At 40.8% G+C, this 25,032-nt stretch overlaps 1 pseudogene; it reads left to right on the forward strand.

Moving 5' to 3' along the window:
• The first annotated feature begins 3,290 nt into the window (after window positions 1-3,290).
• LOC129499776 (39S ribosomal protein L40, mitochondrial-like) overlaps window positions 3,291-25,032 on the forward strand; it is a 39,707-nt pseudogene continuing 17,965 nt past the window's right edge.

Here is a 25,032-nt window from a genome sequence, read left to right on the forward strand (position 1 = left end):
GATCATGCAAAACTTAAAGGTTTTATTCCTATCTTTAACAGTGGAAAAAATTAATGTCATGTTACCATAAAGAAGAAAGTAAAAGTAAATCTGTCCCTGAGTACAATTTTATTGTCTTTTTTTTTTTTTTTTTTTTTTTTTTAAGATTTCAATCATTCATTCTCGAGAGACAGAGAAAGAGAGGCAGAGACATAGGCAGAGGGAGTCCGATGCAGGACTGGATCCCAGAACCCTGGGGCCATGCCCTGAGCCAAAGAAAAAAGTTCAACCACTGAGCCACCCAGGCACCCCTTCATTTCTCACTCTTGGGAGGTAACTAAAAGACTACTAGAACTAGAATCCAGAGGATGGTTCGGATCCTAGTTGTATGTCTTTCTAGCTATGCGTGCCTGGAAACAAATCATTCCTCTATTGGCTGTCAGTTTGCTCATTTATAAAGGGAGGAGGAAAATCTTCACCACACCAATTTCAAGGATTGGTATGAAGACGAAGTGAGAATATGTGTGTGAAAACATCCAGTTTGTGCCTGCCACATGAGAGTACTTACTAGATTCCCAAGGTCTTATTAAAGATAGAGTAGAAAGAGAAAACGAGTCAGAATCAGAGACCAGGTATTTTTTCTGTCACTGTCTAGCTGGGCGACTATGGCCATTCCAAGTCACCACTCAGGGACCTAGTTTTTATAAATGCACAAATACATATTTCTTTTTGGGAAAAGAGAAATTCCTAAATGCTTTATCCCCAAAGCTAACTGCTATTTGAATTCAATGTACTTAGCGCACATTAAGGCACAAAAACTATTTCTGTAGCACCAATGATAGTGAAAAGTGTTTCACTAAGTCCAGATAACAAATGAAGACAGATGTATTCTATAATCCTCTTTCCATTAAAGTACACAATCTGCATTTATCTTCAGGGATGACATCTGCTCCTTTAAAAATATTTCCTTTATTAGATGCATTGTAGCACCTGACTGAGCCTCTCCCCCATTCTTACGTCTCCTGTGAACTGTTGGACTCTCCAATCTCTCGCTGAGCCCCCGTCCTGCTGACATCCAGCATTCCGCCTGCTGATTGATGGGCGTCTTCCTAAAGGAGCTGCCAAAGAGCAAAATGCACAAATTGTACTTTGCCGCTATTATGACGACAGTCCCACACAATTCTTGTCAAATCCTGTGTTTCCCTTCTGCTCACTATAATGCATGATTAATTTTTTTAATTTTTATTTATTTATGATAGTCACAGAGAGAGAGAGAGAGAGAGAGAGAGAGAGAGAGAGGCAGAGACACAGGCAGAGGGAGAAGCAGGCTCCATGCACCGGGAGCCCGATGTGGGATTCGATCCCGGGTCTCCAGGATCGCGCCCTGGGCCAAAGGCAGGTGCTAAACCGCTGCACCACCCAGGGATCCCTGCATGATTAATTTTATTCTTAATAGTATGTTTTTTAATGAATATAAAGTATAATTGCACTCACACTAACTTTTGAGGTTTTTGTTTTTAACTAATTCAACCTCTTTCTTGGCCATGATTCCATTATGTCACTCAGCTGCCCCAAATATCCAGTGGCTCAGATCAGATGCCTCTCTTCGATGGTTAATTTTCTGTGTCAATTCCCCTGGACCATGGGATGCCCAGATATTTGGTCCTGGCGTGTCAATGAGGGTGTTTCTGGATGAGATTAACATTTGAATTGGTAGAATGAAGGAGGTTGCCTTCCCCAGAGTGGGTGGGCCTCAGATTAACTGCAAATCTGAGCTCAATGAAAACTGAAGAAGAGAGAATTTTGCCTGACTGTTTGAGCTGAAACAACTATCTTCTGTCCTCAGACCGGAATTTAAACCATCAGCTCTCTCGTGGTTCTCATACTTTCAGACTTGGACTAGAATTTACACCGTTGATTCTCCTGGGTTTCAGGACTTCCGATGAGGACTGGAACCATATCACCAGCTCTCCTGGGCCACCAGCTTTGCCAACTTCGGATTTTAGGGCTTCTCAACCTCCATAATCACGTGAGCCAATTCCTTATAATGAATCTCTTTATATGTGTTTATATACATTTATATAAAAATATGTCTTATTGGTTCTGTTTCTCTGGAGAACCCTCACTAATACAACCTCCATCTAGCTTTCAAAGTCTTCCTTAATTTCACCCCACCCATCCCATCCAGTCTCATTTCAAAAGAATAGAATTAGATTACTATAATAACAGTTAACGCCACAACATGCCGAGCACTTACTAAGAGCTTTATTTTTTTATTTTTTATTTTTTTACTAAGAGCTTTAGATGCATTACCTCAATTAATCTTTATAACAATGCCTTGGTAATTTTTATTTCCACTTTATAGATAAGAATGCTTAGATTTAGAGTAATTCTGGGAATTCTTTTAATTTTTATTAAGTAAATTCTTCCCACGTGGGTCTTGAACTCTCGACCTCAAGATCAAGAATTGCACGCTCCACTGAGTGAAGCAGGTGCCTCTGATCCTGGGACTTGGCCCACGTCTCTCTGACTCCTAAATCCGTATTCTTAGGCTGGCTCTATGCTATCTCCACAACTTGCTAAACGAGCCCTTCTATAATGAGGCCAAATCTTTCAATTCATTTTGACCTCAGTGTCTTAGAAAGATAATCTCTTCTAAACGTTGATGAATAACAGAATCACTGGGAAATTTTTTAAAAGTCTGAATCGTTCAGCTCTAACCTTCAGAGCTACAGATTCTCTGTGGTGTGGATCAAGAATGTGCCTTCTGTGGATTCCAGGTGAGTCTAGTGGGTCAAACCACAGGCCAGTATTTGGGAATAAGGGCCTTAGGGTAAACCAGTGGCTCTCAAGTGTTAGCCGACCTCAGAGTCCCCGGGGGGGGGGGGCGTGTTAAGACGGGACTGCGGGGCCCCATCCCGCGGTGGTAACCCAGCACATGGCGGGGGGGGGGGGGGGGGGGTAGGGGCCCATCCCCCACACGTCTAACAGGTTCCCAGGTGCTGCTTCTGCCGCTGGCCCGGAGACCACACTTGGACACCTACCGGGCTTGGCTATTCCTGCTTTGAATATTCTCCTTTGTATCCTCCTCTAGTCAACGTTTCCCTTTGGTCCAAGCCACCTTCCTCAGGACACCTGTCTGCTTCAGCTCTTCCCTTCCTCCTTCTGCCTCCGGGGTCAGCGGCCTCAGCAGGTCCCGGCAGCTCCAGTGAATCTGGGATAAGAAAAAAATAAAAATAAAAAATAAAGGCCTTCTCTGTCCTATCCTTCAGATGCAGGCCCTCCGACTCCCTTTTTACAAAGCCCAGTCGATGTGCTTCGGGCGGCCCGGGATTCCCGCCGTGCGCAGGGCTCGGGCCCGGCCGCAGGGCTCCCCGTGGCACTTCCCCGAGGGGCCGCTGGGGGCGCTGCTGGCCCTGCCCTCGGCCGCGCTCCACCCCCCCCCCCGCGCTCCCCCCACCGCGCTCCCGCTGGCCCCGCTCCGGTCCCGGTCGCGGCCACTCGTGCGACACGAAGGTGCGCGCCCTGACCCGGGCCGCGGGTGCTAGGCGGCGCCTGCGGCTCACCGCGACGGGCTGGCTCCCCGCAGGCGCCCCGCCCGCCCCCCCGGCTGACCCCCGCGCCGCCCACGCGGCGAGTCCCAGGCCCGGGTGCGCGCCGCCTCGGTGCACGGGGCGATCCCAGCCACACGTCGACTACCTGGGAGTGAGTGAGCACTTGATCAGAAAGAACAAGTCCTTGGAGCAGGGATTAGTCCTTGAAGGGTAAACTTGCTGCTGCTTACATGGGCCCCACGATGCCTACAATAGTGCTAAAATACCTGTAGTCCCCTCTCGGCACGTCCGCAGCGGCCCTCCCCGCACCTGCCACCCCTGCCCCCCCCCCCAGCACCCTTGGCGCTCTGCACCCCTCCCGGTCCCACACCTGCTCAGTGCTTCTCCTCTGTGAACCTGGCCTCCTCCCCACTTCGCCCTCCACAGACATCCTTACTCCTTGGTAGTAAGTCTCTTTCTTTTCTTTTTTTCTCTCTCCCTTTTTCAAAATTTTTTTTATAAATTTTTATTTAATATAGTCAGAGAGAGAGAGAGAGAGGCAGAGACATAGGCAGAGGGAGAAGCAGGCTCCATGCACCGGGAGCCCGACGTGGGACTCGATCCCGGGTCTCCAGGATCGCGCCCTGGGCCAAAGGCAGGCGCCAAACCGCTGCGCCACCCAGGGATCCCCCTTTTTCAAATTTTTATTTAAAATACAGTTAGTTGACATACAGCGCGATGTTAGTTTCAGTAGCATTCAGTGATTCCTCACTTACAACACCCAGTGCTCATCACATCATATGACCTCCTTAATGGCCCAGTTACCTGCCCCCTCCACCTCCACCTCCAGCACCTCTCAGTGTGTTCTCTAGGTAAGAGTCTGTTTTAGGGTTTCCCTCTCTTTTTTCCCCTCTATGTTCATCTGTTTTGTTTCTTAAATTCCACATACGAGTGATATATGGTATTTGTCTTTCTCGGACTGACTTATTTCATGTAGCATCGTATACTCTCCACACCATTGTAAATGACAAGATTTCATCCTTTCTGATGGCTGAGTAATATTACATCGTGTGTGTGTGTGTGTGTGTGTGTGTGTGTCCATATATATCTAAACCACTCCCTCTTTATCCAGCCATCAGACGATGGACACTTGGGTTCTTTCCATAAGTTGGCTGTTGTTGGCTATAAACATCAGGGTAAGTGTATCCCTCTGAAAGAGTATTCTTGTGTTCTTGGGTAAATACCTTGTACTGCAGTTGCTGGGTCATAGGGTAGCTCTATTCTTAACTTCCTGAGGAAACTCCATACTGTTTCCAGAGTGGCTCCACCAGCTTGCATTCCCACCACCTGTAAGGGGATTCACCTCCTCTGCATCCCCACCAAACCGTGTTGTTTCCTGTATTGTTAATTTTAGCCATTCTAAAAGGCAAGGTTTGAAATGGGAGGAGTTTCTCTTTCTTTACATTTAGACTTGCCAGAGAGTTTAGGGGTCTCATTTTTTTTTATAATTTTATTTATTTATTCATGAGAAACAGAGAGAGAGAGAGGCAGGGACATAGGCAGAGGGAAAAACAGGCTCCATGCAGGGAGCCTGACATGGGACCTGATCCTGGGACTCCAGTATCACGCCCTGAGCCAAGGCAGATGCTCAACCGCTGAGCCACCCAGGCGTTCCTAGGGGCCTGTCCTAGCCCTGGAGCACACCCACTTCAACCCCTCATCCTCCCCGCTCCCACTAGCACCCCCCGGGGCTCTAGCTGGGAAGAGGCCAAAGCTCACAGTTACTTCCCCATTCCTCCACCCTAGGGAGACAGTCAAGGCTGGTCAGCTCAGGGACAGCTCTACCCTCCTCTCCAGCCCTCCTGGACTGATCCTGGATCCCAAGACTCCAGAGTGTGATTGGAAGATGCAAGTCCCTGAAGACTCTACTACTCTCACTTTACTATTGCTTCAGACAATCTCTCCTGCTCCCCTGGCATGTTAGTAGCTCCCAGAGGCAGAGCTTTCACCCTGGATCAGATAGATGTTTTGCCACCCATACATTCTTCAGACTGTTCTTTGGACTCACGAATACTGGGGCTTTAATTTCTCTTCGATCAAGACCCCCAACCCTCAAACCAACAGCCAGCAATACTGGCTCTGTGCTCCTCACTACTGACTGCAAAAGCACTTCTATAAACTTCAATTTTCTTCCACACACACACACAAAAAGTAAAATAGTTTTGCCCTGACCCTACCAGATTCTCTGTGTATGTAGACGACATATGCATAAGCGTAAATGTATTTGTGTATCCAATGGCCAAGTGTTAGTGCATTAGCTAGCCATGCAATAGACAGAATATGGTCATTCTTTTTTTCAAACAGAACTGGATTTGCTTAACTTGTGAACATCCTTCCTTGACATTATCCTTCTGGACACACCCGTTACTATTTTGTTCCTGGGCTAGTATTTGTATCCAGTCATTAGACTTAACTTGTGTGTTTTTTGGCTTATCAAGCTTTGGTGTCTCTTCAGATTTTAGACCTCTATTTGTTCTGTAATTATCTTTAATTCAGTCTAATTGTTTTCATTCATCATGTTCAGGACTCTTATACCCTAAAACTTACCAAAAGAGACTAAAAAGATATCCAGGAGTTTCTTTGTTTGCCTTTGCCTTCATTTCACTTGACTATATCAGAGACGGGATGAAGAATGACAGCAGATCTCACTCATAAAACGGACTAGCAATTCAGAGACTGTGAATTCTGGTTACGGCTTTGCTGTTCACATATTTATAACCCCAGGGAAATTATTTAAGCTTTTTCTCTGGTCCATGACACACTTGTCAAATCATGTAGGATTTATGATAAATGTCATGTGTGATCTATGATCTCTGCTGAAAACAAAACATGGGCTCATCTCTTTGACTCATCTCTTTAGCCAGATACAATAATTAGCAAGCCCTTTTATTACAACAATAGTTTCTAAGCCCTAAAATGAACAGAATTGCCTTTCTGACTTTTAAAAAATACACAGGTATCTGAGGTCCATGCAATCTGAGGTATACCTGATTTTTAAGTAGTTCTTTTAAGTAGTTCCCTGATGCAGACACAGGCTGCAAAAGCCCTAGAAACTGCAGGCCAGACTTTCAAACCGCTTGTGCAGTGGACACTCACCATCCATCTCTTAAAGAAATTAGTTCAAAATTTTGTCATCCTGCCTAATTTATCAGTAACTAATGAAAGATGACGATGTTTGAATAATTGCAGACATGCCAAATTTTGAACCCATGCTGTGTTCACAGCGAGATCTAGGCTATCAGGATGCTTATGTGCATTTTTTGTAGAACCAGGCACAGGATTATACTTAAACCAACTCATAAGTAGTCTTTATTTAAAATAAAATAATAAATGGAAAGAGGAGGATGGACTCAGTGTTTCCTACTGAATAAGCTTCTTTTGTATATTTCAGGGCCTCAAAAATTTCGGATGAAGTGAAATTTAGCCAAATTATTACACTCCCCAGTTATAGTCTTTAAAGAAGAATCTCAGATGTGGAAATTTTGCCTTTGGGTAGTAGGATATAATGAGGCTCCTCAACTAATTCACCACCTCTTGGATAATTTTGTGCCAGAAAAAAAATCACCCCAAAAGCAATTTTTTCCCCAAAAAGATGTGTAAAATTTTTAGTCTGGAAAGTATACCACTCTCCCCAGTTCTGGCCTTCTGTATATATTCTTTTTTTCTGCCACTTCAGAATAATCCTGTGAGTTAGTGGCTTAAAACACACCAGGATGTTTATCTCTTTTAATACAATAGATTTGTGGGTTGTAAAGAATAGAGTAGACAAGTTGAGCTGGAGCAGATCTCTTAGCTTGCCTAATCCCCTCTCCCCCAACTCCAAATCAAGGACTTACCTTGCAGGAATTATGTTTTCTTCTATATCTAGCAGTTAAAACTGGGACTTCAATCTATCTCTTGGCCTATGGGCAGAACAGTTTCTTAGAGTCATAGGAATCGTTTATTATTATTATTATTATTATTATTATTATTATTATTAATTTGAGAGAGAAAGAGAGAGAGAGATCACAAACAGAGGGGAGGGGTAGAGGGAGAAGCAGACTCTGCTGAGCAGGGAGCGTGTTGCTAGACTCCATCCCAGGACCATGGGATCATGACCTGAGCAGAAGGCAGACACTTAACCTACTGAGCCAACCAGATGCTCCTCCCTCTCCTTAAAATCATCTTAAATAAGATCCTAACACAGCCTAAAAAAGGGCTACACATCCTTGCTGATAAAGGGGGAGCATATTTTCAGTAATAATCAGAACGATGTACCCACCTATCCCAGGCAAAGCAAGTAGAATTTGAAGAGCTACACTTCATCTCAAGAATTCGGAATGTGGGCAGGCCCAGGGGCCCAGCGGTTTAGTGACGCCTGCAGCCCAGGGCATGGTCCTGGAGACCCTGGATCGAGTCCCACGTCAGGCTCTCTGCATGGAGCCTGCTTCTCCCTCTGCCTGTGTCTCTGCGCCTCTCTCTCTCTCTCTCTTTCTCTCTGTGTGTGTGTGTCTATAAATAAATAAATAAATAAATAAATAAATAAATAAATAAATAAATAATCTTAAAAAAAAAGAATTTGGAATGTGACCCCCATCAGTCCACCTAGTACACATTATCATCTACTCTTTCCTGTAGCCACCCCCCACCACGCATTTGTGCATTTGTGGGGAATTCTCTGACAAAAGGCTAGCCCTTCCATACCTCTGTGCTGCAGTTCTCAAAGGGCCTTTTCTTCCATGAAACACACTGTGGGGCTCTGTGGTCAATAGGACAAGGTACAATCTGCCTGCTGTCCTAGACAGGTGCTCATTGACACAGCCCTCTTTCCAGTCGTCCTTGAGATTTATCTAGCCACTGAGTTCTGACGGATTTCAGGCTCTAGGGACAGGGCTTGCCACTATGTGGAGCTTTGTAGGAACAATGACTTGGGTTTGCGGCTGGTTATCTTTCCTATAGAGACTTCTTTAGGGTCAACAGATGGAGCTGGAAGATTATTTTAGGATCTGGACAGGGTGTTGGGGAGCTAAGGATATGTAGGTTTTATTTGGAAATTGTTCTTTTTTATACCAACTTGGCATTAAAACAAAGGATTTAAAAATAAAATACTAAATAAAAAATGAAAGGAAACAAATATAGCAAAAGGATAAGGAAGATAATATAGTTTATACATAAAATAGTTTCTGTTTAAGTCTATACATAAGAGATCATGTTAAGAAATATCCTTGAGCTGATTTAAATAGCTTAAAGTTACCAACAAGTGGGGGCACCTGGCTGCCTCAGTTGGTTGAGCTTGCAACTCTTGATGTCAGGGTTGTAAAGTTGTAAATTTGAGCCACATATTGCTGGTTGTAGAAATTACTTAAAAAAAAAAATCTTTTAAAAAAAAAGTCACCTCCAATTGCCCTGAGGAACAGAGGTTACCAAGTTGAGTGGATAGTTTCAAGGGAGAGGTTATTTAGTCTGGAAAGTATATGCTCCTTGTTCCTTTGGGTTTACTATTTGGTGTTGCTGTTAGGCATCTGCATTCCAATAGTACAGGCAGCCAGACCTGGCTTCTTTTTTTTTATTTTATTCTTTTAAAAAATATTTAAATTCAATTTGACAACATATAGTATAAAACCCAGTGCCCTCCTCAGTGCCCATCACTCAGTTACCCCATCTGCCACCCCCTACCCTTCTGCAACCCTTTGTTTATTTCCCAGAGTTAGGAGTCTCTCATGGTTTGTATTCCTCTCTAATTTTTCCCCATTCAGTTTCCCTCCTTTCCCTTATGGTCCCTTTAACTATTTCTTATATTTCACATGAGTGAGACCATATAATTGTCTTTCTCTGATTGACATATTATACTCATCATAATACTCTCCAGTTCCATCCATGTCAAAGTAAATGGTGGGTATTCATCCCTTCTGATGGCTGAGTAATATTCCATTGTATATATGGACCACATCTTCTTTATCCATTCATCTGTCAAAAGACATTGTGGCTCTTTCCACAGTTTGGCTATTGTGGACATTCAGATCTGGCTTTTTCTCTGTTAGAGCTAAAACACATGGCTGTGTTAGGAGTCATCCTGGCCTCTTCTTCTTTCCAGCTTGTCTGGACACAACATTTAGAAATGAAGACAGAATGCTTTGAAAAGAATGGAAGCAAGTGGCAGCAGGCAGCAGAGAGCCATTTTAATTGATTGAATTAAATGAAAATAATTGAATCCAAACATTAGCCTAAAACTAGTTGCTATGGGCATGTTGAAAGTTGGTGTCAGTCATCCCTATTGTTTGTATCTACAAAATGAGAACCTTTACTTGTATATTGAAACAAAAAGCACAGAACCCAGAACCCTAAGTAGATATGTGCTGGGACCCTAATGGCTGCATGCCATATTACTGTTAAAATCCAGACCATAGACTCAATATGGAGTCATTTATGCTCAGCCTCATGTCCCCAAAACAAGAGTTTGTTACAAATTCAATTCTCCCAAAAATGGAATCTTAAACCAATCGATCAGGAATCACCTGATCAGCATTAGTTAGGTAAACTCCTGGATAGATTCCTGCCATCCCCTCAGGTAACCCTGTAGTATCCAGCCTACTGTTATGCCTACTACAACTTCCTTATCCCTGCTCTTTTTCATTTTGGACAGGTCCTAAGAGCTCCTTTCTCTCTGCTAGATTGAATGCTACCTAATTCATTAATTGTTGAATGAAGCCAACAATATCTTTAAAATTTACTCAGTTGCATTTTGTTTTCTAACATTACATACCCTCATCTAGTAATAATGCACTTAATGATATTATTTGCAACAATACAACCTCATGGTTATCAGATTACTATCTCACAAACAGAGACACATGGCATGGGCATTTCTGCTTCTATCCACAAACCAACACTCAGCATTTCAACACCATAAACCTGAAGACCCTTCACTTGCTAGATATATTATAGTATCACACTGTTTACAGAGCTCATGACAATACACCCAATGACACATCTCCTGCCATAATGAAATTTAACATCTTAAGTCAAGAAATGACCCTATCTGTTGAGATTTCCTTCCTTAAAATCTTAAAAATCACAACTACATTTTAAAAATAAATTATTTCCCACAATGCTGAAAACATTCACCAGTGAAACAGCAAAACCACAAAAGGGTGCATTGATGAAATATTGAGAAAGATTCCCCTTTAGACAAGACCACCCCACTTCCATTATATTTGAAGTCTCATGACCCTAAGATCAAGATGCTGAGATCACAGCCTGAACTGAGTCGGATGCTTAACTGACTGCACCACATAGGGGGATTCTTACTGGGAAGTCCAAGGTGATAAGATTTGGAAAGTGGAGGATTTTTACCAAACCAATTCAGCAGAGTTCTTGCTAAGATGACTGAGCCTGAGGTCAGGGCTTACTTGAGAAGAGAGTTCAGAGGAGCCTGATTCATGTTTCGTCAAGGAGAAAGTGTCTTGTTTACCAGTTACTTGGATATAATGCAGTTCCTGGTTGGGTTGCTCTCAATGAGAACAGACACACCCCTGGCTAGTCTCATAAAAGGGACGGCCCTAAGGCCATTCTCTCTCTCCTTCCTTGGAGAAGCCTGAGGGAGCAGGATGAGCACTGGTCCACATTGTGGCTGGCTCCTGGGCGCCCATGCGGGGAATGTGACCTAGATCGGACACACAGAAACTCAATCTTGGGCCCCACAAACTCCTAGCAGAACCCCTGTGTCACTACTGTCATTGTATGCCCTTCTGGCCTGAGTGGTAAGAAGTGAAACCTGGCTCCCCCACCACCCCACAAGGCATAGGGAGAATGGGAGGCAGCCTCCACACTCACTTTGGTTTCACACATGCCTTGTGAGTCAACTTCTCATTGTAAATGATTCGTTCATGATTTTAAAAAAGAAGAAGTCCGTGCTTAGTTCCATTTTTGGAAGTAGAAAGTTTATCTTTAATTAGGCTAAAAATAAAGGTGCAGGTCTGATGCTATAGAGGCTTACTAACCGTAGTCACAAGGAGGTCATATTTTCATATGGAAATGGATGAACTAGAACAACAGGTTAAAAAAAAAAAGTCAGAATCATCTGGAATCTGACAACATTCTTTTTTTTTTTTTTTTTTTTTTATTTATTCATGAGAGACACAGAGAGAGAGAAAGAGAGGCAGGCTCCATGCAGGGAGCCTGACATGGGACTCGTGGGACTCGTGGTGGGACTCTTGGTGGGACTCGTGGTGGGACTCGATCCCAGGTCTCCAGGATGCGGCCCTGGGCCGAAGGCACACGCTAAACTGCTGAGCCACCCAGGGATCCCCCTGACAACATTCTTCAGGGCCTTTTTTAGACCTTATTTGTATTTGTGTGACTTTCTTGTAGTTCCTATTTGTCCCCAACTAATAGCTTTAGAATACCATTTTATTTTGTCCTTTTAAATTTCCCTGGAATCTTGGTAGAGCCCAGTCCTTTGATGTGTAAAATGGGATCCTAAAGGCAGTAGGTGGGAAATGAAGCCTGGCCTGGCAGCACAGTGTGGGAGGACCAGAGTCTGCAGGAAGTGACTCCATAAATACCTGGAGTTTTCTCTTTAGACCTTTCTGGTTAATATCACAAGGTGAAGAGTCAGGAAGAGGGGGTGGTGTTTGGAGGGAACCAGAACATTTAACTTCTCTGTGTGTAAATGTTCTGTTCCTCATCAAACATTCCCCTGCCATTTTATTTTATATTTAAGATTTTATTTATTTATTTGAGAAAGAGAGATAGCTTACAAGCAGGGGGAGAGGGAGAGGGAGAAGCTGAGTCCCCGCTGAGCAGGGAGCCCCACGCAGGACTCCATCCTAGGACCCTGAGATCATGACCTGAGCTGAAGGCAGCTGCTTACCTGACTTAGCCACCCAGGCACCCCTCCTCTGTCGTTTTAAATATTCACTGATTTTTTTTTTAACCCAAATCCATTTTTACTATGGCAGGTGCTAAATGGTGAACTTCAGACTTCTTCATAACATTTACTGGAGAATTTAAAGATCTGAAGGAAAGAAAGCGTGGTCTAAGAATACCATACATAGTCAACTCATCAGGAAAGCAAAAAATAGTAGATGTTCCTAAATGTGAAAGAGATCAAGAAATATGGTTTCTATGGGCTCTTTATAAAAATAAAAACAAAATAACACATATAAACAAAAACAAGTAAACACATAAAATAAATACTACCTAATAATGAAATCTATCCAAACAAGAAATAAAGTTAAAAAAGGGTGGGGGGAGGGGGATCCCTGGGTGGCACAGCGGTTTGGCGCCTGCCTTTAGCCCAGGGCGCGATCCTGGAGACCCGGGATCAAATCCCATGTCAGGCTCCCGGTGCATGGAGCCTGCTTCTCCCTCTGTCTGTGTCTCTGCCCCTCTCTCTCTCTCTCTCTGTGTGTGTGTGTGTGTGTGTGACTATCATAAATAAATAAAAAATTAAAAAAAAAGGGTGGGGGGAGTAAAAATGAAAAGAACTGGGGTAAACTTTAGATCCATTTACATATAAAAATAAGACTAACCAGAAATTATCATTATTCTGCAGAAATAAATGCCATAAACATTATGCAGGGAGACAATTCTCCATGGATCTCTGGTGTTTCTTATGAGCAGTGCACTGAGTACCTTTTCAAGGATGTTTGTATAACACATAGCCTTGGAAAATAGAAATCATGTCTTCCTTTGTGACAGGGGACAGCCATGCTTAAGAATGTGTTTTCAAAAGTAAGGGAACATGGGATGACCACCAGCAGCCAGGAAACATGTGTCCCATCCACCCGTGGAGTCTATGGGTCTGGAGTAAGCTGAAAGAACATTGAGAAAAATCTGCATACACACTTCTCCCTCCCAACGAGTGGCTTGTACATCCTTCCAGATGTGTAATCCAGATCCAGATCCACAGCTGGACGAATGTCAAAAGGTATCTGAGGCAAGGGTCTCCAAAATGGGGCATCTGCTCCTTTACAAATGTGTGTGACAGAACAATGAGGGCAAGAGGAAAATATGAGTAAGCTGTTTTTATTCATTTTTAAATTTTCTGTCTTACAAATTTATACTAAAAATATTTTTTGGGGCACCTGGATGGCTCAGTGGTTGAGCATCTGCCTTTGGCTCAGAGCATGATCTCGGGGTCCTGGGATCGAGTCCCACACTGGGCTCCCTGCAGGGGAGAAGCAGGCTCTCTCCCTCTGTGTCTTTGCCTCTCTTTCTGTGTCCCTCATGAATAGATAAATAAAATCTTTAAAATACATATATGCTTTCACAGAGTGTTGGGTGCTCAAAAACTTTTTAAATAAAGATGAATGATAATAAGGACTAGAACTAAAGACTTGAAAGACATTCAAATTAATAAGATGCACATGCAATTTCAAAAACCTGACCATATTCAACTTACTTATGGTTTCAGACTCCCATCCTTCTGGGTTTCCTGGGCTGTCTGTTGCCCTCCACATGAACCCTCGGCACCCCCACATCCTCACCCCAGATGCATCCAGGGCACAGTAGATGTGGCCCTGAGGAGCAGACGCAGACCTAAAGCATTGACACAGCCTCATGGTTTCAGTATCATTAAGAAATCATTAGCGAGGAGGGATTGCTGGTTTAAATTAGAATGACACTGCTAGACCTATAATTAGTAGAAATGAAAATTGTTAATTAAAAGTGTATCTTATTTCCCCTTGGTGTGATCTCTATTTGCCACTAGATTTTAATAAAAATGAAACTATTTGATAGCTTTTGTCGACCCAAAACAAACAAACAAAAAAAAATGGAAAAAAAGCCTCACTAACTTTCTAAAGCTCAAACTATGTCCACTCAGAGCTCACGTTTAAGAGTGTAGTGTGTGGATTCTAAAAAAAAAATTTTAAAACATTTTGTTGCCAGTTGGCATGGGTTGAATTGTGTGCACTCAAAATCCAAAAAGGGCCAGAAATCAAGGGTGAAAAAACCACAGTTAGGTTAGGGAAGACTCAGCAAATTGTACTTTATCACAGCAGACAGAGGAAAATCACAATTCCAACTTGATCTATCACTAAAGTGACCCATAATTTATTGCAAAATTGCTTCTGATATTGAAAGGGGTTTAATTATTAATTACTCCAGGAAAGAGGTGTGACTTGTGGATATTCCATCTATCACCTACCCTGTCCCAAGCACACCCTTGTACATTCTCTCATATGCACTCATCTCTATTCCTGAATCCCTTGATCTTTTCCCTGGATCTGAACCTTTGCATCCTCACACGTCAGTATTGAAATCGGGCTCTGTAGCACCGGCATGCTTATGTATATTTTTTGTAGTTAATTCTATGCTGAAGTGTCAAGAGTTGTCTGAATGAATCATAGACCAAAAGCTTTTCTCTCAATAATAAAAATGCTAGTCAGACAATATATTCAATGATAGCTATAAAAAGCTTCATAAAATGAAGACATCCTGAGGTCAGATAGAAATTGTGTTCTACAGAATAAGCACTTAGAAATCTCTGTACTGAGATTCAGGCTTTCTAAGAAAGGTGACTGGGATGTAGGACCATTCATTAAACTCATTAAATTAAACCCAAGCCTCTTTGGCTCAGTGGACTCTGAATGCGTGTCTTTGATTGCTTTTCAGAAACTCTTGGCACTCACGTAGTAACATAATAAGTGTGATTTTGGGGGGATGCCTCTTGTATTGCTTCCAAGAGAAATTTTCAAAGATTTTCCCCAAACAATAACGAAAGCCCATTTCTTGAGGGTTCCCATTTTATTTATTCTCTTGTTTGTGTCTAAAGTCTCAGGTTTATGTGGAGCAAAACCATTCTCCTCATAGGTTCAAGAACTTGTGATTTCAAGTTTATATAAAGAAATATAATCTTATTATTTCATCTGGGGTAAACCACAAATTACCTCATATAAATAATTTCCTAATTGTTTTTCCTAATTCTGATAAGCTTTCAATTTTACAATGGATTTTTGTATGTGTTATCTCTTAATTTTTACAACAAAATCACAATATGAATCACGTTGGTGCCATTTTAGGGCTGCGAAAAATGAAGCTCACAAAGGTTGGGGAATTTGCCCCACACTACATAGTCGGCAAATGTCAGAGGCAGACTTGTACCCAGTGGATTTGTCCCCATTCCACTTCCACGACAGGGCCATTGCCTCCTGACATTTCATCTCAAGATAAATTACAATGTCTGAATTCAAAATGAGCCGATCTATTTCCACTCACACAGTGAAAATCTCTCTAATTTCTGGATTAGGCTCACATTAAACCTACTATTTTCTCTCTAATTCCTCTCTCTCCTTTGGATCATGTCATGTTTTCTGGCATTTTCATGACTACTCCTGCTTTTCATCTCATCTCCACAACAACATATAGGAATAACATCTGGATCTTATCAAACAGAGCACACATATCTTCTAGTTGGGGAAAACCCTTATAGAAAATTAAACAAAGTAGGGAAGGGAAGGGAAGGAAAGGGGCATCCGTGTGGCACAGTCTATTAAGCCTCCAACCCTTGGTTTAGACTCAGATCACCCTCTCAGGGTTATGGGATCAAGCCCTACTCTGCGGTCAGCGGGGAGTCTGCTTGAGACTTTTTCTTCTCTTTCTGCACCTTCTGCTCGCTCATGCTCTCTCTCTCTCTCTCTCTCTCTGTCTAAAATAAGTAAATAAACCTTAAAAAAAATTTAGGGAAATCCATGTAGAGAGAAGTTTCTTTTCTTTATTTAACCTCTTCCCCTAATACTCTTTTTCAAAAACAACTTAGATTTCAAATTCCTTGGATAGAAATTTGCTTTGTTTGTTTTTCACCAAAGGACCCAGTGAAGTGGTACAGTGGCTCTTCAGCAATATATTAGTACAGTCTGTGGTTTTATTAACCTTGACAGTTTAGTGTATTTTGAACAGATCATCTGCATCAGAATGACCTGGAATGTTTATTTAAACTGCAATTTCTTGGGTTCAACTCAAGACTTACAAAATCAAAATATCTGGCAGAGCAGCTGTGGAATCTGCATTGTACACAGCGACCTTGAATGATCCTCAGGTGAAAGTCTCAGAACTGCTGTGGGAGGAGCCAAGGCCTCCTTGGGTACGTGGTGCAAGCACAGGCAATCTCCTAGAGCTGGGAAATCAGCGCACTGAGATTCCGACCTTCTAGAAAGGTGACTGGGATGCCGGTCCATCCATTAAACTCATTACAGTTGGACAGACCTCAGTGGGATTATACTTTGAACCCAAAAGACAGATGAGGAAACTGAAACCCAGGGAGAATAAACGGTAAGGAAAAATCCTTCTCAATGTAATTCACAGTTCCAAACAAAACAACGCATCAATGGTTTCTGTTTTTAAATTTCTGTGGGCCCTAGCAACTCCTCCAAAGGTCTCCCCGCAATCTCCTCTGCTTCAAAATATGAAGTCTCTCTCTTTTTTAAAAATCATAAATATTTCATGGTATCCAGGAAAGTTCATCTGCCCCAGACACAATGGATTAAAGAGCTCTGCATTCATTGTGACCTTGGAGACCAATGAGTTAATACAGGATACCTGGCTGTCAGTCCCTGTAGACCAGTTCTCAATTTTTCAGGTGTAGAAATGGCTTAATCTGTTCACCTAGAAGTGTTCAGGTAAGTGGCACTGACAAGAAATGGAATGTAGACTGGAAACATGATAGGATCATTTATAAAAAGCACAATAATAAAAAATTCCCAATGTTCACATCATCATTGTAGCATAGAGTCATCTCTGGAAAGAAAATGACTCAACTAAAATGAGTTGGGAAGCTAGCCTACATACATAGCTGAGACTGAAGCCCTTCTTGGTTACCTGCCCTCACCAGGGAGCATCCGGCTGTTTGATTGCATATTTGCATAGGTCATCTAGAACAGTGCTTTCCAACATTTCACTTGGCATTGCTGGCTTGTATATTAAGTGTAAGTTGAATTTTTTTAAAAAAAACCTACCAACTTGTTTTCCAAAGTGGCTGCAAAATTTTGCATGGTTCTCAGCAATGTAGAGAGTTCCAGTTCTTCTACATCCTTGTCAGTACTTGGTGCTGTCTGTTGTCTTTAACGATAGCCCTTCTAGTAGGTGTGTGATGGGACTTCATTTTTATTTTAATTCGCATGTCCCTAGTCATTAACGAGGCTGAATATATTTTTAGGTGTATATCTTCTAGGACGAAGTCATATTTATCTAATGTTTTGTGGTGTCCATCAAGCAGATTCTTTGTCAGTTTTGCTAGCTCAACAGCTAAATTTTTCTTTTTTGCTTTTTGGAGCTATTGTGAATGGTGCTTTAAAAAAGTTTTCAACACATTGCTAAGATACAGAAATATGATTCAGTTATGTGCATTGACCTTGTATCCTATTGTGTGACTTGTTGATCTAGTGTTATTAGTGTTAGTATTAGAAGTGTTTTTATGTATTCATTGAGGGGTTTGTTTTGTTTATGTAGGTAATCAGGCTTTCTGAAATTAGGGATGATTTTATTTCTTCATTTCTCATCAATATTCTATGTATGTATGTATGTATGTATGTATGTATCTATCTATCTATCTATCTACCCACCCATATCTTGCCTCATTGCACTGGCAGACTTCTAGTATCATGGTCATTCTGAATGACAAGAGTGGACATCCTTGCCTTGTTCCTGATCTTAGTTATTTTTTCAGTTTAAAGATTTTGACTTGGTTCTTGGCTGAGACTTTCTGTTTCCATTTGTTTCTAGAATGTTCATAATTCCTGGCTGGAGTATTTGCTTAGTAGCTGCTCAGATCCTTGTCACATCCTTCCAACATCTGCATCACCCCAGGATTGGCATCTGTTGATTCTCCTTTCCTGTGAAAGTTTAAATTGTCCTGGTTCTTCACATACCAAGCAATTTTAGGTTGTATCCTGGGCATTATCTTATGAGACCTTGGATCTCATTTAAATCCTACAGAGATCGTGGACATTTTTGCTTTAGTAGGCAGTTGGCCTGGTTAGGTTCAGGTCACAAGGTTCAACCTGCCTCCTGAGGGGTGAGTTCCAATGTCAGCTCTATCTTCAAAGCCCTTGCAGTTCTATCCGCATCAGTCCCAGAGGTATGCCACTTCATTGTCATTTTGGGATGTCAGCGTGATTGAATGAAGTGAAGAAAAAGAAATGTATATGTCTGTACTCCTTCTGCTCCCTGAGACAGAAGTAGAAGCTTTCTCCTGACATTCTCTATCTGAACCCCTGTTCCCAATTCTGAGTTTCATGGTGCACTGTGCTAGGCTGGAAGGTACCAGAGGAAAAAAGTTACAAACTAACTGTCAGTTTGGTCAGTCCTTGAATTCAGGTGTTTTTTCTCCAATCTGCCTGGTACTCTTTACATTGTGGGGTTCTCAAATAGATTCTTCATGCATTTGTCCAGATGTGCTAGTTGCATTGTAGTGCAGGAGAGTGGTATGTGCTTCCTTCATCTTGCCTGGAGCTTGATCTTCTTTGCTTTTCTACATCCTTTGGATTTTTAAAACAACTTTATCAATAAATAAATTGTATACCATAAAATTCACCTAAAGTGCACAGTCCAATCGGATTTTTGTATAATCAGAGTTTGCAACCACCACCACCATCAATTTTAAAATATTTTCATCATTCCCCAAACTAAACCCAAACCCATTAGGGATCATTTCCTATTTCCGCCAATCTCTCCACCGCTACCTATTCCTATTCCTAGGCAACAGCTAATCTAAATTCTGTATCTGTAAGTTTTCCTACTCTAAACATTTCATGGAAATGGAATCATACAAAATGGTCTTCTGTTATTAGCTTCCTTCAATTAGCATAATGTTCTTGCAAAAGTCATCCATGTAATAGCGTATATCAATACATCATTCTCTTAGTGCTGCATAATTTTCCATTGTATGGATATAACCCATTTTATTTATTCATTCATTGCTGATGGACATTTGGGTTTCCACTTATTAGCTGTTATAAATAATGCTGCTATGAACATTCTTGTACAAGTTTTGGTATATGTTTTCATTTCTCTTGGTTATATACCAATGAGTGGAATTGTTAGGTTGTATGGTAACTGTATGTTAATATCTTAAGGAAGTTCCGAACTCATTTCCAAAGCAAGCGCATTATTTTGCAATCTCATCAGCACTGTATAAGTATCCAAATTTCTCCGCATTCTCACCAACACTTGTCATTATCTACCTTTTTAAAAAGTATGTAGCTATCATATTGGGTATGAAGTTGTATATCATTGTTTTGATTTCCATTCCTGCAATGGCTAATATATTTTATGGAGGATCTTTTCACATGCTTATTGGCCATCATACACCTTCTTTTGAAGAAATGTCTTTTGCCCATTGTCATTTGTCTTTTTATTATCGAGTTGGGAGTATTCTTTACATATTCTAGATACAAGTCCCTTAACAGAAAAGAGATTAGCAAATATGTTTTTTTCCCACTCTTTAGGTTGTCTTTTCATGTTTGTGGTATCCTTTGAACCACAAAAAATAAAATAATAATTTTGATGAATAGATCTATTTTTTCCAATTTATCCAATTTATTTATTGTTTTCTTTGGTTACTTATACTTTTAATGTCATATGTAAGAAAGTGTTACCTAAACTAAGGTCATGAAGCACTTACACCTATGTTTCATTCTAAGACTTGTATAATTTTAGCTTTTACATTAATGTCTTTAAACAATTTTGAGTGAATTTTTGTATGTGGTGTAAAGCAGAGGTTAATGTCAACCCTTGGCATTGGATATTTGGTTGTTCCAGCACTATATGTTGGAAAGGATATTCTCCACCTGCACCTATGAAAAACTTTGGCATCCTTGTTAAATGTAAATTCAAGGATTTATTTCTAGACTCTTTAGTCCATTGATCTCTGTGTCCGTTCTTACATCAGTCCCACCATCTTTATTGACATAGCTTTCTAATATGTTGTCAAATCAGAAAATGAGATCTCTCCAATGTTGTTCTTTATACATATATATGTTTTTTCTATATATATTTTTTTCTTTTTCTTGTTAATTCCTACAAAGAAGCCAGCCATAACTGTAATAGTGTTGAGTCTGTAGATCAGTTTGGGGGAGTATTGCCATCTTAACAACGTTGTCTTCTGAACCATGTACATGGGATGTCTTTCCACTTATGTAGGACTTTTTTAATTTCTTTAAGCAATCTTTTAAGTTTTCAGACTGTGTTTCCTTAAATTTATTACTAAGTATGTATTTTTTCTTTTGCTATTGCAAATGTGCCTTTTTTTCTTGATTTCATTTTGGCATTATTTCTTTGCATCCATCGAATTTTAACTTCAAGCACTATATTTGTAATTCCTACAAGTCCTACTTGTATCTTTTTTCATATTGGCCTAGCTATTCATGATTATATATGTATATATATATGAAATATAAAATATATTTATATGTATATATCTTTTCATTTAAAAATTTTAATTCCAGTTAGTTAACATACAGTGTTATATTAGATGCAGGTGTACAATATAGTGATTCAGTACTTCCATACATCAACTGGTGCTCATCACAAGTGTGCTTCTTAATCCCCATCACCTATTTAACCCATCCTCCACCCTCTTCACCTCTGGTAACCATCAGTTTTTTTCTCTATAGTTAAGAGTCTATTTCTTGATTTGTCTCTCTCTCTCTTTCTTCCCCCTCACTTTGCTCATTTGTTTTGTTTCTTAAATTCCACATATGGGACACCTGCGTGGCTCAGTGGTTGGGCATCTGCCTTCTGCTCAGGGCGTGATCCTAGAGTCCTAAGATCGAGTCCTGCATCGAGCTCCCTGCATGGAGCCTGTTTCTCCTCCCTCTGCCTATGTTTCTGCCCCCCCCTCTCTCTCTCTGTGTGTCTCATGAATAAATAAATAAATAAAATCTTTTAAAAAGTAAATAAATAAATTTCACATAGGAGTGAATTCATATGGTATTTGTCTTTCTCTAACTTATTTCACTTAGGATTATACTCTATAGGTCTATCCATGTTGTTGCAAAAAGCAAGATTTCATTAATTTTTATGGCTGAATCATATTCCATTATTAGAGATACCACTTCTTTCCCCATTCATCAATCAATGGACACTTGAGCTGCTTCTACAATTTCGCTATTGGAAATAATGCTACTATAAACATAGGGGTGCATGGAGTCCTTTGAATCAGTGCTTTTGTATTCTTTGGGTAAATACCCAGTAATGTGATTGCTGGATCATAGGGTAGTTCTATTTTTAACTTTCTGGATCCTCCATACTGTTTTCCACAGTAGCCGCATGAGTTTGCAGTCCAATCAACAGTGCATGCATCTTCCTTTTTCTCCACATCCTCGCCAACGCCTGTGGTTTCTTGTGTTGTTGTTTCTGCCATTCTGACAGATGTGTAATATATTTTTTTAACACAAAAATGATCAGACCCAGAACCATCACATGCAGGACCTACTCCGTATCTGATTTTCCAACATCTGAGGTGTCCAGGTTGTGTTTCTCCCCCTTGTTCTCCTCCATGTCTCTCTCATGAAGATTTCTTTCCTCCTTTGCCTAGCTCTTTGGCTTCACTTGCAGGAATGGTGTAAGGCTTAGATTGAAGGTGGTCGGAGCGTGTGTGGGCTTGCTTCTGCAGACCCCTGGTCACCGGGAGCTGAGTTTTCAGATGGAATTTTCCCACAGCGGAAGCATGCATCGCTGTTCCAACCTACCTGAATGTTAGGGGTCTTCTGAGGGACACCTGTGTTTTCTCTGCCACTCAGCCAAATTTGAGATATTTGCTAACTCTTCCACTTCATGTGGAGATAGTTATTTCACTCTGTTATTGAGGTCATCACCCTTTGCAAGCTGCCGCTTTATATGAGGGTCAACTGTCCAAATCCCCACTCTGCTCAAGCTTCAGATGTTGTATGTGGATCTTTAAACTGCAAGTTCTTAGCCCCCAGGAATGGCAAATACGGTGGACAAACACCATGTCACTTTAAAATGTGTGCCTTCTTATCATTTTTTGCCCCTTATTATTTGTACATTTCTGCCAACTCAACCATGCATTATATTTCAAACAAAATTATGCAGCATTTTTCTTTCTTCTGAACATTTAATCAGCAATATTACTTGCAATGGAACCTGATTAATGTCTTTTTAACTTCACTCCAACCGAAGTTAGGAGGTGTGGAATTTGATCCTGGTTCTAGCAGCATGATCTTTGGTGAGTCTTTCATTTTCTCTGTGCTTCAATGGCTCCATTTGTGAAAAATGAGGAGATGGGAGTGAATTATTTTTTATGGACCCTTTTGGCTATAAATGCCCATGACTCTTAGGTACGATAATTCCTGATTATACAGGAACTTCGATAGTTATTAATCATATTCAGGGAGTTGTTTTATATCAGTGAGGATAAGACAGTTCTACTCAAAAGTATAGTTTTTCTCTGATCTGAGTGGCATATTCATTTTCTCTCAGCTAGTGGGAGTCCTTGTAGTGAGGCCTGTATACCTGATTGATTATTATCGTAATTCCACTTTAAAGTACTATCAGAGTTCAACAAAATGTACCAAAGTAAAAGTTATTTTTCTTCACATGGGTCTTAATAGTACCCAAAAAAGGTAAAATAACAACAATGTTGTGCCCTTGAGATAAGATATTTCAAAACTCCTACTAATTTTGCTGCTATTGTTTTTGTTTTGTTTTTGAGATACAGTTTGGGTTTTCTTGGGAAAAAAATTTCTTTGAACTTTCTCATAAAACTCAGAGATAACTGTATTTTTAGCAGATTCAATATTTTCAAAGCCCTTCAAAAAACAAACCATAAATCGGCAGCCGGCATTGAAAAGGAAAAATCCTCTAAAGCAAACACTCTGTTTACTGCTGAGAACTCATGAATCATAGAGAACAACGTAACCCCAAAGTGTGTTTTCATTCTGCTATTTGAAGTTACAGGAGCAAATCTGTGGCCTTAAAATAATGGAATGCACTGAGATAGTACAATGATACATTATTCAGTTCCTTGCTACATAATGTGATTTAAATTGTTTTTTGTTCCATTATCCTCGGCTCTTGGGCACTTAAGTTGAGGCAGATTTCTGAGTATTTCATAATTAACAAGGGTTCCTCCCTGGCAAAGAGAGTAATAATGTAGGGGAGGGTGGGAATCCTTGCTCCCTGCCCCTGCCTGCATCTCCTTCAACACCTTTGTTTCCTACCAGTCTAAGACCCCATTAATTCTAAAAGCAAATTAGAATCTCACTTCTTTAACTGTTCTCACTTTACTCAAATCAAAAGGCATTTAATTAGCTTGCTTCTAGGATATATTAGTGCAATCACAGCATCTAATAAAAATAGTATAACAAGATGGTCTAATACTAGGAAGTGAAAGACTTTGAAGCTGAATTATAGCCAATGCCCAAAGGGCATCTTGGACAAATCTATGACTCTATACTATGTGTGTAACCTTGTTATATATATATATATATATATATATATATATATATATATATATATATATATATAAAGCCTTAAAAGACCAATTTTGCCATGTTAGGGAAGCAGGGAGTCCCTTGACAAATGTAAAAGTTTGAAAGTTCTTTTCTCCAGTGTGGTTTTGGATGAGCCTGTCTATTCTTAACAAATAAGAGGGACTCTAGAAGGAAAGTGATCTATCTACTTCTCCTGCCCTGTCTCCAACATGCCTGGCACTGCAGGCCTTGGGGACACCTTGTCACTGCTGGCAAGAGCCTGGTTCACTGAGCCACTCAAAAGCTGGCACAACCTTCAAAATGTGAAAATGAGAGGTAGGAGGGCTTCTGACCTTCGTAGTGTTGATATACTTGAGGGGAAGTGACATGGACATTTCTTAAATTGTATCCCTTTTTGCCCAAATTTGGAAAGTACGATATACATCCTGCTATATATTTCCCAGGATGGTTTAATGATACAGGAACCAAGAAAAGAAAGTATAATTGACCTTTGAACAACGCATGTATGAACTACTGCAGGTCCACTTATATGTGGATTTTTTAAAATAAATACAGAATAGTATTGTATTTGAAGGTGAAAGTAGAGAGACCATTCAAAAAAGTAGAGAGAAAAGATGACTGCAAGGAGATGAGGAAAGATGAAAAAGTACAGACTATCTGTAAAGGTAATTGGTAAGTTTGCTATAAAGAATAATAGGAAATAGTTAGGTACTTAGAGAGGGTCATGGGGTCAAGGAAGTGTTCTAAAGACGGGAATTAGCAGGGAGGTGTGTGTGCAGGTGAGAACAGTCCCACAGAGATAAGGAGGCTAATACAGGAGGGAGAAGGGACAGTTGCAGGATCAAAATCACAGAGAAAGTAGAGGACAGGGATGCCATCCCCCCCGTGGAAAGTGGGTGGAGTTCCAGGCATGACTACTTCTCCCACTGAAATAGAGGGGCAGCTAGGTAGCTGGGTACATATCATTATACTGAGGTGGTTCTCAGCTAATTGTATCTATTTTCACAAGGAATTAATGGGAGGGA

This window comes from Nyctereutes procyonoides, unplaced genomic scaffold, assembly GCF_905146905.1.
Source record: "Nyctereutes procyonoides isolate TBG_1078 unplaced genomic scaffold, NYPRO_anot_genome, whole genome shotgun sequence".
NCBI lineage: Eukaryota > Metazoa > Chordata > Mammalia > Carnivora > Canidae > Nyctereutes > Nyctereutes procyonoides.